Raw genomic sequence first — 9,772 nt, 5'->3', positions numbered from 1 at the left:
GCCCAGAGAAGAAACTGTTCTGCATGGAGGGAGAAATGGATGTAATAGATGCAATGGTGGCAGGAACACAGAGATTTGATACTGTCCATTGGCAAGAGAAAGGAAAGGAGAGATACAGTTAAAAGGTGGTTCTCCATCTGCGGGTCACAACCCCTTTGGAGTCACATATCAGATATCCTGCATTTCAGATATTTACATTATGACTCATTAACAGTAGCAAAACTACAGTCGTGATGAAATAATTTTACGGTTGTGGGTCACCACAACATGAGGAGCTGCATTAAAGGGTTGTAGTATAAGGAAGGTTGAGAGCCACAACTCTAGAACACTCAGAGTCTAATTGGACCAAATGCATTTAAAGAAGGAAATTTATGGACCTAAAGGTTTGAGGCCAGGACACAATGGATAAAGTAATATTAAGACATCTTTTTAAATTTAAGCAAGTGACCCTTTATTGTATTCAGAAAAGAGATCTGAAGCTTCAGCAATACCCATGAGCAGTGGAACCTGGGAGTTGATACTGACCAGGCTAGGCTTAACTAACACCCACTCCTCTCTCTCTCAAGCCCCAGTATGTATATGACAAGTTTATCCCAAGTCCCCATCATCCCCCACCCCAAGCTGCTGCACTAAATATCCTCCTCAAGAGACTTCTGTTAGCTCCTTCTGTGAGAGCAAGAGACTCTGAAGTAGGGCTGGGCAAAGGCACTCAGCAGTGTGAGACATCTCCCTGAAGCTGCAAAGTGGGGCCCAGGGGCTGGCTTCCTGAGTATACAGACCAGGCTGGCCTCATGCTCACAGAGTTCTCTCTGCCTCTGCCTCCAGGCTCACAGAATTGATCATGCTTCTGCCTCCTGAGCATTAATATTAAAGCCATGCACTATCCTGGTCCTCATGATTTTATTTCCCAAACCTAGAAATCCTGCAAAGTATTTTAAACTTAATTTTACCTTGACATCAAGTTGAAAGGAAAAGATGCTTAATTGAGTACTCTCCAGTTGAAAACTATAGTACTATAGTGTGTATGTATGTGTGCATTAGGATACAGTTCTGTATGAGTGTGTGTGTGTGTGTGTGTGTGTGTGTGTGTGTGTATGTGCATTATGATGCAGTTCTGTATTTGTGTGTGTGTGATAGAGGGGAGAGAGTTCTTGTTTGTTTCGTTTTTGTTGTTGTTGTTGTTTCGGGTTTGTTTTGTTTTTTTTGTTTGTTTTTTGTTGTTGTTTTTGTTTTATTTGAGCCAGGGTTCTTCTATAAGTTTGGAGCTTGTCCTGGCATTCACTCTGTAGACCAGGCTGGTTTCAAACTCACAGAGATCTGCCTGTCTCTCCCTGTCTTCCAAGTGCTGGGATTAAAGGTGGGTGCCACCACCACCCATGGAGGAGAGCTTTTATCTTTTTGAGACAGTCTCTCTATGTAGCCCTGACACACACACACACACACACACACACACACACACACACACACACACAGAACTTATGTAGACCAGGCTGGCCTCAGACTCAGAGATCTGCCTGCTTCCAGTGATGGGATTAAAGCATATGCCAACATACCTGACTCACCTTTTTGTCTTGTTTCCACTTTGTTTTGTATTTCTGAGATAGGGTCTGGCTATTTAGCTCATGCCAGCTGAATCCCCCACCACCACCATGCACACATAACCCCAGTAGATACATTTCTTGAGAAATTAGGCTTGTAAGATCAACAATAGGAATACCCAGGCCATCATGGAAAATTCCATTTTTAAAGGATTTTTTTAAATTGCATGTTTTAGATAACTCTCTCTCTCTCTCTCTCTCTCTCTCTCTCTCTCTCTCTCTCGTTCTCTCTCTCTGTCCCCCCCTTTCTTATTCTGTTTAGAAACAATACATTTCTGTTCTCAAGGCTGATTCTTTTCTAGTTGCCCTACAGTGAAGGAAGCCGTGTGGTAGCGGCAAATGGAAAAGCTGGGATGTTGCTCTGTAAGGAAGCATCAGCCCTGTGATGGCAGCAGGGAAGGAATCCTTGCAGCCTTGTCAGCCTCATGGCATTCCCTAGAAGGGCGCTGGACCAGGTTATCCCTGGTGGAGATTCTTACTCTATAAGCTCCTGTACAAACGTTCACACTGCCTGTGAGAAGAGCTTCTTCCAACACAGAGGTCCTCTCCCAACCAAAGAACCACACGTCGCCTGTGTGAGCCACCTGGTTGCGCCCAGCTCTGCTACAGACGTGCAGACATACAGACATACAGATACAGAGGAAACAGGCTGAAACACTAGGACTTGCTCATGGCCATTTGAGTTCCCAGCAGTTCTGCTCCTTGCTCTTCTTGTCCTCACTAACCCTTCCTCTTGACATCAGCAATGTCACTTCATGTAAATACAAGATATTCTTGGCCCAGACAGCCTTGGCTGGGAAGCCACACAGTTAGCTCTCTGATTCCTGTGTTTTCTAAGTGTGTGGTTCTGAGTTGGGGTGGGGGGGCGTCTGGACTACACCCTCGCATGCTATGCATGCCTAGAAGCATATCTCCCTATGGGGAACAAGGGTGGCCAGCACCTTAGGAAGCAGCAGAGCAGGGGAGGCTTGACACTCTCCCCACCCCCACCCCCACCCCCCACCTCTCACTCCAGGCTGCCCAGTCCCCCTCCACTATCCAAGAACTGCAAACACTCAACTCCCCTGACTCCTCAAGGAGAGCCGGGTGATTTAAGCCACTCGTGGTTTTTTTTTTTTTTTTTTTTTTTTTGGACATAGATGTCCAAACAGGAAGCCAAAGGGTCCCAGCTTTTCAGTTTTTGTTTTATAAGACAGTGTGTGGCTAGAGAAAAGCAAGGTGCATTAATTCTCAGTGTCTGCAGCCAAGGAAATCTCCTGTGGATTGAGGTAACATGATATAAGGCGGCAGTCACTATTCAGAAGTTAAGATCTCTGCTGCTCATGGAATGCCAGCAAGCCTGTGTTTAGAAGTCAAGGGAAGGTTTGTGCTCATACTTCCATACCTGCCAAGAGCAGCTGATGTGAACCAGGTGGCCTGCTGCAAGCAGAATTCAATTACCCAGATGGCAACGGCTTCTTAATTCAAAACTTTCACAGTGCTCCCCTTTTTTTCCATTATGAAAAACGAGAGGGGGAAGAGAATATATTGAGTTTGAGCACTTCTGGTTTATAAGATTAGAGCCATGGGAGGGAAGTGTGTCCCTGGCCGGCAGCAGCTTCCTGTAGCTCCAGCACCAAGCACGATGCCTGCCTGGCATGGCGTGGCTGCTGGTTCCTGGAACAGAAGTGATGGGCCTGTAACTCAGATCCCTCATGGGTCTGCTCTGAGGAAGCTAGGAAAAGTCTCCTCAGATAATTAGTGATTTTATTAGCAGATGGCTTCTTCTTCTTCTTCTTCTCCTTCTCCTCCTCCTTCTCCTTCTTCTTCTTGGAAAAAGGAAAAATGAGCAAAGGTTTAAATTGCATTTGGAGACAATGTGACAATATCCCTCCCCCTCCCCAAGGCTGTTTGGCATCAGCTCCTATGGTGAGGACCCTGGGTTTTTAGGCCTCTCACTCTGAAGGTGAAAATCTCTTATCTGGACTGCAGCTGTGACATTTTGGTGGCCTTATTACCTTGGTCCTTCATAGGTTTGGTAATAACCAGCTATTTGGAAAGCCAGGGTGTTAGGTGACCTCTGCCACCTGACTTGGCAGAGTGTCAGTACCTGGGTTGTTTGTTGGATGAGAAATGGAGATAGGGAGGGAGAGATGGAAAGCAGAAGTAGATTCTGCTCTCACTCCCTCCTCTTCTACATCCATGTCTGTGGATTTCGCTCTTCTTGGGCCTTTATGTCTCCCAGGCTAAGCAAGTGTTTGGAATCAAGATACTTCTTTACACTTTTGGTGTAAATGCAGGAGTGTTTCATGTATATTGTATCAATGTGTTTAAGCCCTTATAGCCATACAGTGCTATAGTTAATAAATCATATGATTTTACAAATAATGAAGACCCTATTATTGTGTGGGAAGTATATGGCTGGGATAGTATTCTGATCAACAGTTTGGGGACTATCACCTCCACCACTATCACCGTCAGTATCTTCACCACCATCAGCAGCATCTGTCACCATCACCAGCATCCCTACCATGTCAGCATCCCTATCACTACCATCCACCACCATCATTATCTCCATCATCACCTTCATTACTATCATCATCTGTACCACCACCCTAATTATTGTCACCATCATTACTGTCTCCATCACTACCTCTACAGTCATTCTGCAATCAAATATCAAATATCAAATTGGCAGGGACATTTCAAGAAAGCAAAATGCTAAGATTCATTTATGCTACAGGGAACAAATATAATTTGAGCTCTTTTGGGCAATTGAAGTTAAATTATTCATTAATTTGGACTGTTCTTCCTTTCTCCAGCCTCTATAAATCCAATCTTTATTGTGAGATTGGTTGCCAGGTGGCTTAAATTGTCTTTAGTCATTGCAATTGCATTAAGCCCTGGCTTTTGACAATGCCAACAACAACAGAAAGTCTTGAGTCTATTTGGGAGTTTCACTTAACAATGCATATCAGGAAACCGGGGAAAAAAGTCCCAGGTCTTCCCAGCAAATTGAGTTGTCTTTTGGGGCTAGGGAATTGCATTAACTGATTGTGAAAAGTATGCCTCAATTCCAATTTGTTTTCTCTTCATTCTTCAACAATTTAGAAGGCCCTGTTGGGAGGACAATGGGTGGATAATGCAGATGATAATGGAAATTAAGAGATACTATATGTGCTTTTTTAAAAAAAGGAGGGAGTATGAAATGAGTAAGCTATCACAAAGGTATAGAGAGAAACAGACGTCTTGAGAGTCTAAATTCAACAGGACCAGGGAAGCACCGATAAGCAGGGGTGGCTGTGGAAATCAAGCACACTTTCTTTTTGAAGCCACAGCCCTCCTCAAAACCCTGCCACATCTCCCTGTGGCCTTCGGGATAAAGTTCAAGCCCCTGGATAGCTTCTAAATCCTCAGCACTTTGCAAGCTACTCGCAAGCTACCATGTGCCACATTCCCTCTTGGCCAAGGTTCCAACCATGAACTGGTAGTCCATCCTTCAGCAGACCAGGTCTATATTCTGAGGATTCTACTCATGTGCTGTGTTTGACATGAGTTTCCCTAATCCTTCCTAATATACTTAGTGAACTGCTCTGTGTATCTCAGGGTCCAGTCAGGAATGTTTCCCAATTCTCTGGGCAGAGCTGGCTGCTTCCTCTTCAGTGCCCTGGTGATGTTATACTGTGATCCAGTTCCTCTCACCATGTTACTAATATCTCCTTGCATGTCTTTCTTTCATGCTCAATGGTCACTTCTCCAAGGATGGGGAGTTTCTTTTAGTCTTTACACATTAACACCAGGCACTGTGTCAGGCTCTGTAACAAGCCTACAGATCCAATAATAGTTCTTCAGGGGACTTTGGTGTTTTGTTTTTGCTTCGAGGGGGTGTTGTTTTGTATAAAACAGCTCTTATCTCTATGAACTAATATAAGACTACCAGAGTTTTGGGTTGGACAAGGCTCTTTGTGAGAGAGGAAGTAAAAGAGGGAACACATCCTAGGGACTTCCTCCTCATAAGAGTTCATGTGGGAGGTCATCCATCACCAAAATGGCAGCCTCCTGGCTAAACATAAGCTGTTAGGAAGGAATTGAGCTGGTTACTATTTTTGTGCCTGACCTACTTTTTTGTTACATCTATGGCTGTGACAAAAGCTTCCAGACTTTTATAAAGGAATCAGACCACTTTGAGATGGCTTTGTAGCCTCTCCTCTTGCGGTAGCTCTTTCCTATGAAGAAATTTTGTGTGTTCCCCAACACACAGCTCTAGCATTTTGGCATGCTAATCCAGAAGAGCTGTGCTCTCAGTGGGACCAACTCCCACAGAACACTTTTGACCATTTTTGTATAGGTTTTCAGGCAAAGAATGGCCAACCTATCTAGCCATAGGGGTGGCATTGGTTTCCTCAGGGCATGGCTTTACTCTCTTGAAGGCAGGCAGAAGTAAATGGCAGTCACCCATGATACTCTTCTTGACTCAGGGCTTGCCCATGCTGAGTAAGCCTGCTTGAAGCTGCACCTACATGTAGATGGCTGATAATGAAACTCTAGGAACAGAGTGTTTCCAAGTCCCAGGCCCCTTCTTTGTTGCTATTTGTTTTTTCCTTGCTGTTCCCCCATGGCTGTTGAGTTTTAAACTACAAGGACAAGATACTGTTTCATAGTGTTTGGGGTTGAGATGAGGGGAATAGAAGTGTTAGAAGGCAGAATCCTGATTTGTAAATTCAGGAGCCAAAGTAGAACACACAAGAAACAGCTAAAAGACCTTTATTACTGTTTTATTTCTAAAACACTGTTAATAAGAACAAATTACTTAAGTGACAGTTTGATTAGAAGGATGGTAAGTTAGAGGGATGCTGTTGTGGCTGGCAATATCTATGATGGTTGCCAATTATCTGCTGAACTTTCAACATTCCAAGAGGTAAAACTTGAAGTCTTCTCCAGCCATTAGTACATGAAGACATACCAAAGAGCTTTCAAAGGATGCACCAAGGAGTTTTCAAGAGGAATTAAGAGCTGAATAAGAAAGGGGAATTGGGAGGAAAGTTTAAAGGAGTTAGCTTTCTGCCGATGGGGATGGGCAGCAATGTGCAAGGATTGTGCTTTTAAAAGTAGGCAGTAATGGGGTGGTAAAATGGCTCAGTAGGTAAAGGTGATTGCTGCCAAACTTGACAACCTTAGTTCAATCCTTGGGACCCACAGGGTGAAAAAAGAGAACCAACTTGTGCAAGTTGTCCTCATGGATGCTGTGGTATGCCCTGCCCCTAAATAATAATGTAGGTGTGGTTTTTTAAAATTAGGAAAAAAAAGAAGAAGAAGAAGAAGCAGGCAACATCTGTCTGCTGTCAAACAGGAGAAAATGGATTTTCCATGGAGTGGTAGAAATGAGCTAGGAAAAACCTTTTGGGTGACAAACACAGTTGGCTTGATGGAAGATGAGGGGTTCTTTGTGGAGTCTGGGAACAGGCACAGCATAAGGAGGGACATTTATAATTGTTTACGTGCTAACTTTAGGGAAAGCAAGGCCAAGGAAAATCTCCTCATCCCCAATTCCTAGCTTATTGATGTCCCAAATATTTGCTTCCTATAGAAAATGCTAATTAGCTATGGGCTCCAAGCCATCTTCTGAAGTCCTTAATTGCAACGTTGTGTTTATTCAATTCTGCAAGGGCTCACTCTAAGTGCTAATGTTCTTGGCTCAGAACACTGACTTGCATCATATTTTTCATACATCTGCTGACTCTGTTCACAGTGACTGGGTCAGCCCTCCTTAGCTATGATCAAAGCTTCCTCCTGGAGCCATACACACTGGCAGACCCGAGGTCCATAATGCTAAGTTGGATCCCATCCATTCAACTGTGCTCTAAGCTAGCAGCTTCAAAGAGTTGATACATTAAGATTTAGGGAGCAGAGGTATTAGGTGGCTGGCTCTTTCTCCCATCATCCACAGTTGTCTTCTGTACCAGACTGGGACTAGAAACTGGAAAAGGTATCCAAATGTTCTGCCAGTTTCTGGGGGGGGGGTTGTTCATCACTCCCTGAATCTCAGTTTCTGTCATAAAACAAGGAATGTATGTATATATCTCTGATGTCTAAGATTCATTCAGAAATCTCTCCCAAGAAGGGGGTGGGGGTTCCTTTCAAGAAAAGACCTTCAGTCCTCTTCTCTGGAAAATGTGTCTCTTACACCTGAGACTGCCACACTTCCATCTTATCCATGCTTTGTCTTTCCGTTGGTTCTGTACCCACATCCAAGCCCTGCATCACAACCAGAGTCTTTCCATCGCTTTTTCCATGGGAAGTTGGTACCATGTTCAGACTCCAAAGTACGAAGTTCAAAGATGGTTTAAGTTTCCACCTTCAAAGTCAAGCTCCCTCAGTCAGCAGCAGGAAAACAAGACAAAACAACAAAAACCCCAAAACTATCCTATGGAACCAAAAACAAAACAAAGGGTTTTAATCAGAAGTCCTTACTTATTTTGTCCTTTCTCCACCCTTGAACACAACTAGAAGTCCAGGACCCCATGAAAGGACTTCAGTGAACTGCTGCTATGGAAACATGACAATGCCCTGACCACAACTCAGGCTTATGCTGTCTACATTTTTTGTTTGTTTGTTTGTTTTGTTTTCTGTTTTGTTGAGACAGGGTTTCTCTGTGGGATGGTCCTGGCCGTCCTGGAACTCATTTTGTAGACCAGACTGGCCTCGAATTCACTGAGATCTACCTGCCTCTGCTTCTCAAGTGCTGGGACTAAAAGTGTGTGCCACTACTGCCCAGCTGCTTTCTACATTTTTGTTGTTGTGTTTTCCCACAGGACCTATGGTAATTAAACTAAGATCTTCAGCAAGCAAAGCCTCCTGCACAGAAGTGGTAAATCAGGCCAGGATAGGAAGTAGCTAACACTCTGTGGCCTTCAGCTGAACTAACATGGCTGGGACTGGTGCCCTGGATTGGGGGCTCTTTCCCCAGAATCCTGGTTTGGATTCTGCTTACAGTCCCTCTGCTCTCTGAGGCCTGAACTGATCATTTGTAGATCACCGGAGGAGATAAAAAGCTGCATTCTCCTAGAAGCAACAGTTGCTTCTAAGAAGTGTTAAGAATTGTTCTATGGAATAACTGATAACGTGGTGGCTACCTGTTTGGGTGTTTCTCCTTCCCTTACCCTCCCCCCTCCCCTTTGCAAGCTCCACATCCTACAAAGAATTGACATTTGAAGTTGATAGGTCTAACTCTAACTAAGCAGTTAATGTTTTCCTCGCTTCTCATAGGAGTTCCCAGAGCTTGAAAAGCGAGTTTCTCCTCTGAATCCTGCGCTTTTCCAGAGCACTTGCTTTCCTGACATTGTTATAATAATAATACTTTGGCTTTTAGATGTTGAACTTCAGCCATTGCAGTGCCTGCTAAGCAGCCTGAAACTATAGAGAAACCCCACCCTGTAACCGCTAGGGGCTTGAGTGGGATGGATTGGGAGTGACTGATGTGCCCCTCTGGGTAGCCAAGGATGCCCTGGAGGAGGTGGGGCTATGCGGGTGGGAGGTGCTGAGTCACAGGCTGGTCTTCAAGACATCTCCCCCTTGAATCACCCACCTCTTTTTACTAAAGATGGGCGTCCTTTTGGGTTTCAGGTTTCTTTACCCTAAAAAGGAGAATCCCGTGGGCAAGCAGGTTACCATCACGCTCTTGTTTTCACAAGGTTTCATTCACACGGCGCTGTGAATGAATTTCCTTACTGGCCGTATTTTTGGATCGTCATTTTGGGGTCTTGAAGGAAGGAAGGTGTATGTGGCGCGCGTGTGCGTGTGTGTGTTCAAACGCATTTCTGTAGTGGAGAACTGAGAAGTACTAAGAGAACCCCAAGATAAAAGAAGCAAAGGGAAGACACTAAGAGTAGATGGATGCCGGCCTGCATTACGCAGAAAGGAGTCCCTCGGAGTCACGCAGCTGCAGCTCTACCCGGGCCCCTTAAGATCCTTGATGCCCTAGAAAAGCTAAGCTGAGTGAGTGGGCTAGCCCAGTTCCCCTGCACTGCACCCACTGCGGACCTTCTGCGCTTTTCTCCGCAGGCTGCTCACTCAAGTCCCCGGTGTCTTGCAGGCGGGCGCACACTGCAGCCCTCGCGAGACCCAGACACGCGCGTCCTGGGCTCCGGCGCCCTCCTGCCGGGAGCCCCGGGCTGGCGGCCGCTAGCTCTGTCCGG

This window comes from Phodopus roborovskii, unplaced genomic scaffold (assembly GCF_943737965.1).
Source record: "Phodopus roborovskii unplaced genomic scaffold, PHOROB, whole genome shotgun sequence".
Classification (NCBI taxonomy): domain Eukaryota; kingdom Metazoa; phylum Chordata; class Mammalia; order Rodentia; family Cricetidae; genus Phodopus; species Phodopus roborovskii.
The sequence above is the reverse complement of the archived record's forward strand: the minus strand, read 5'-3'. Positions refer to the sequence as shown.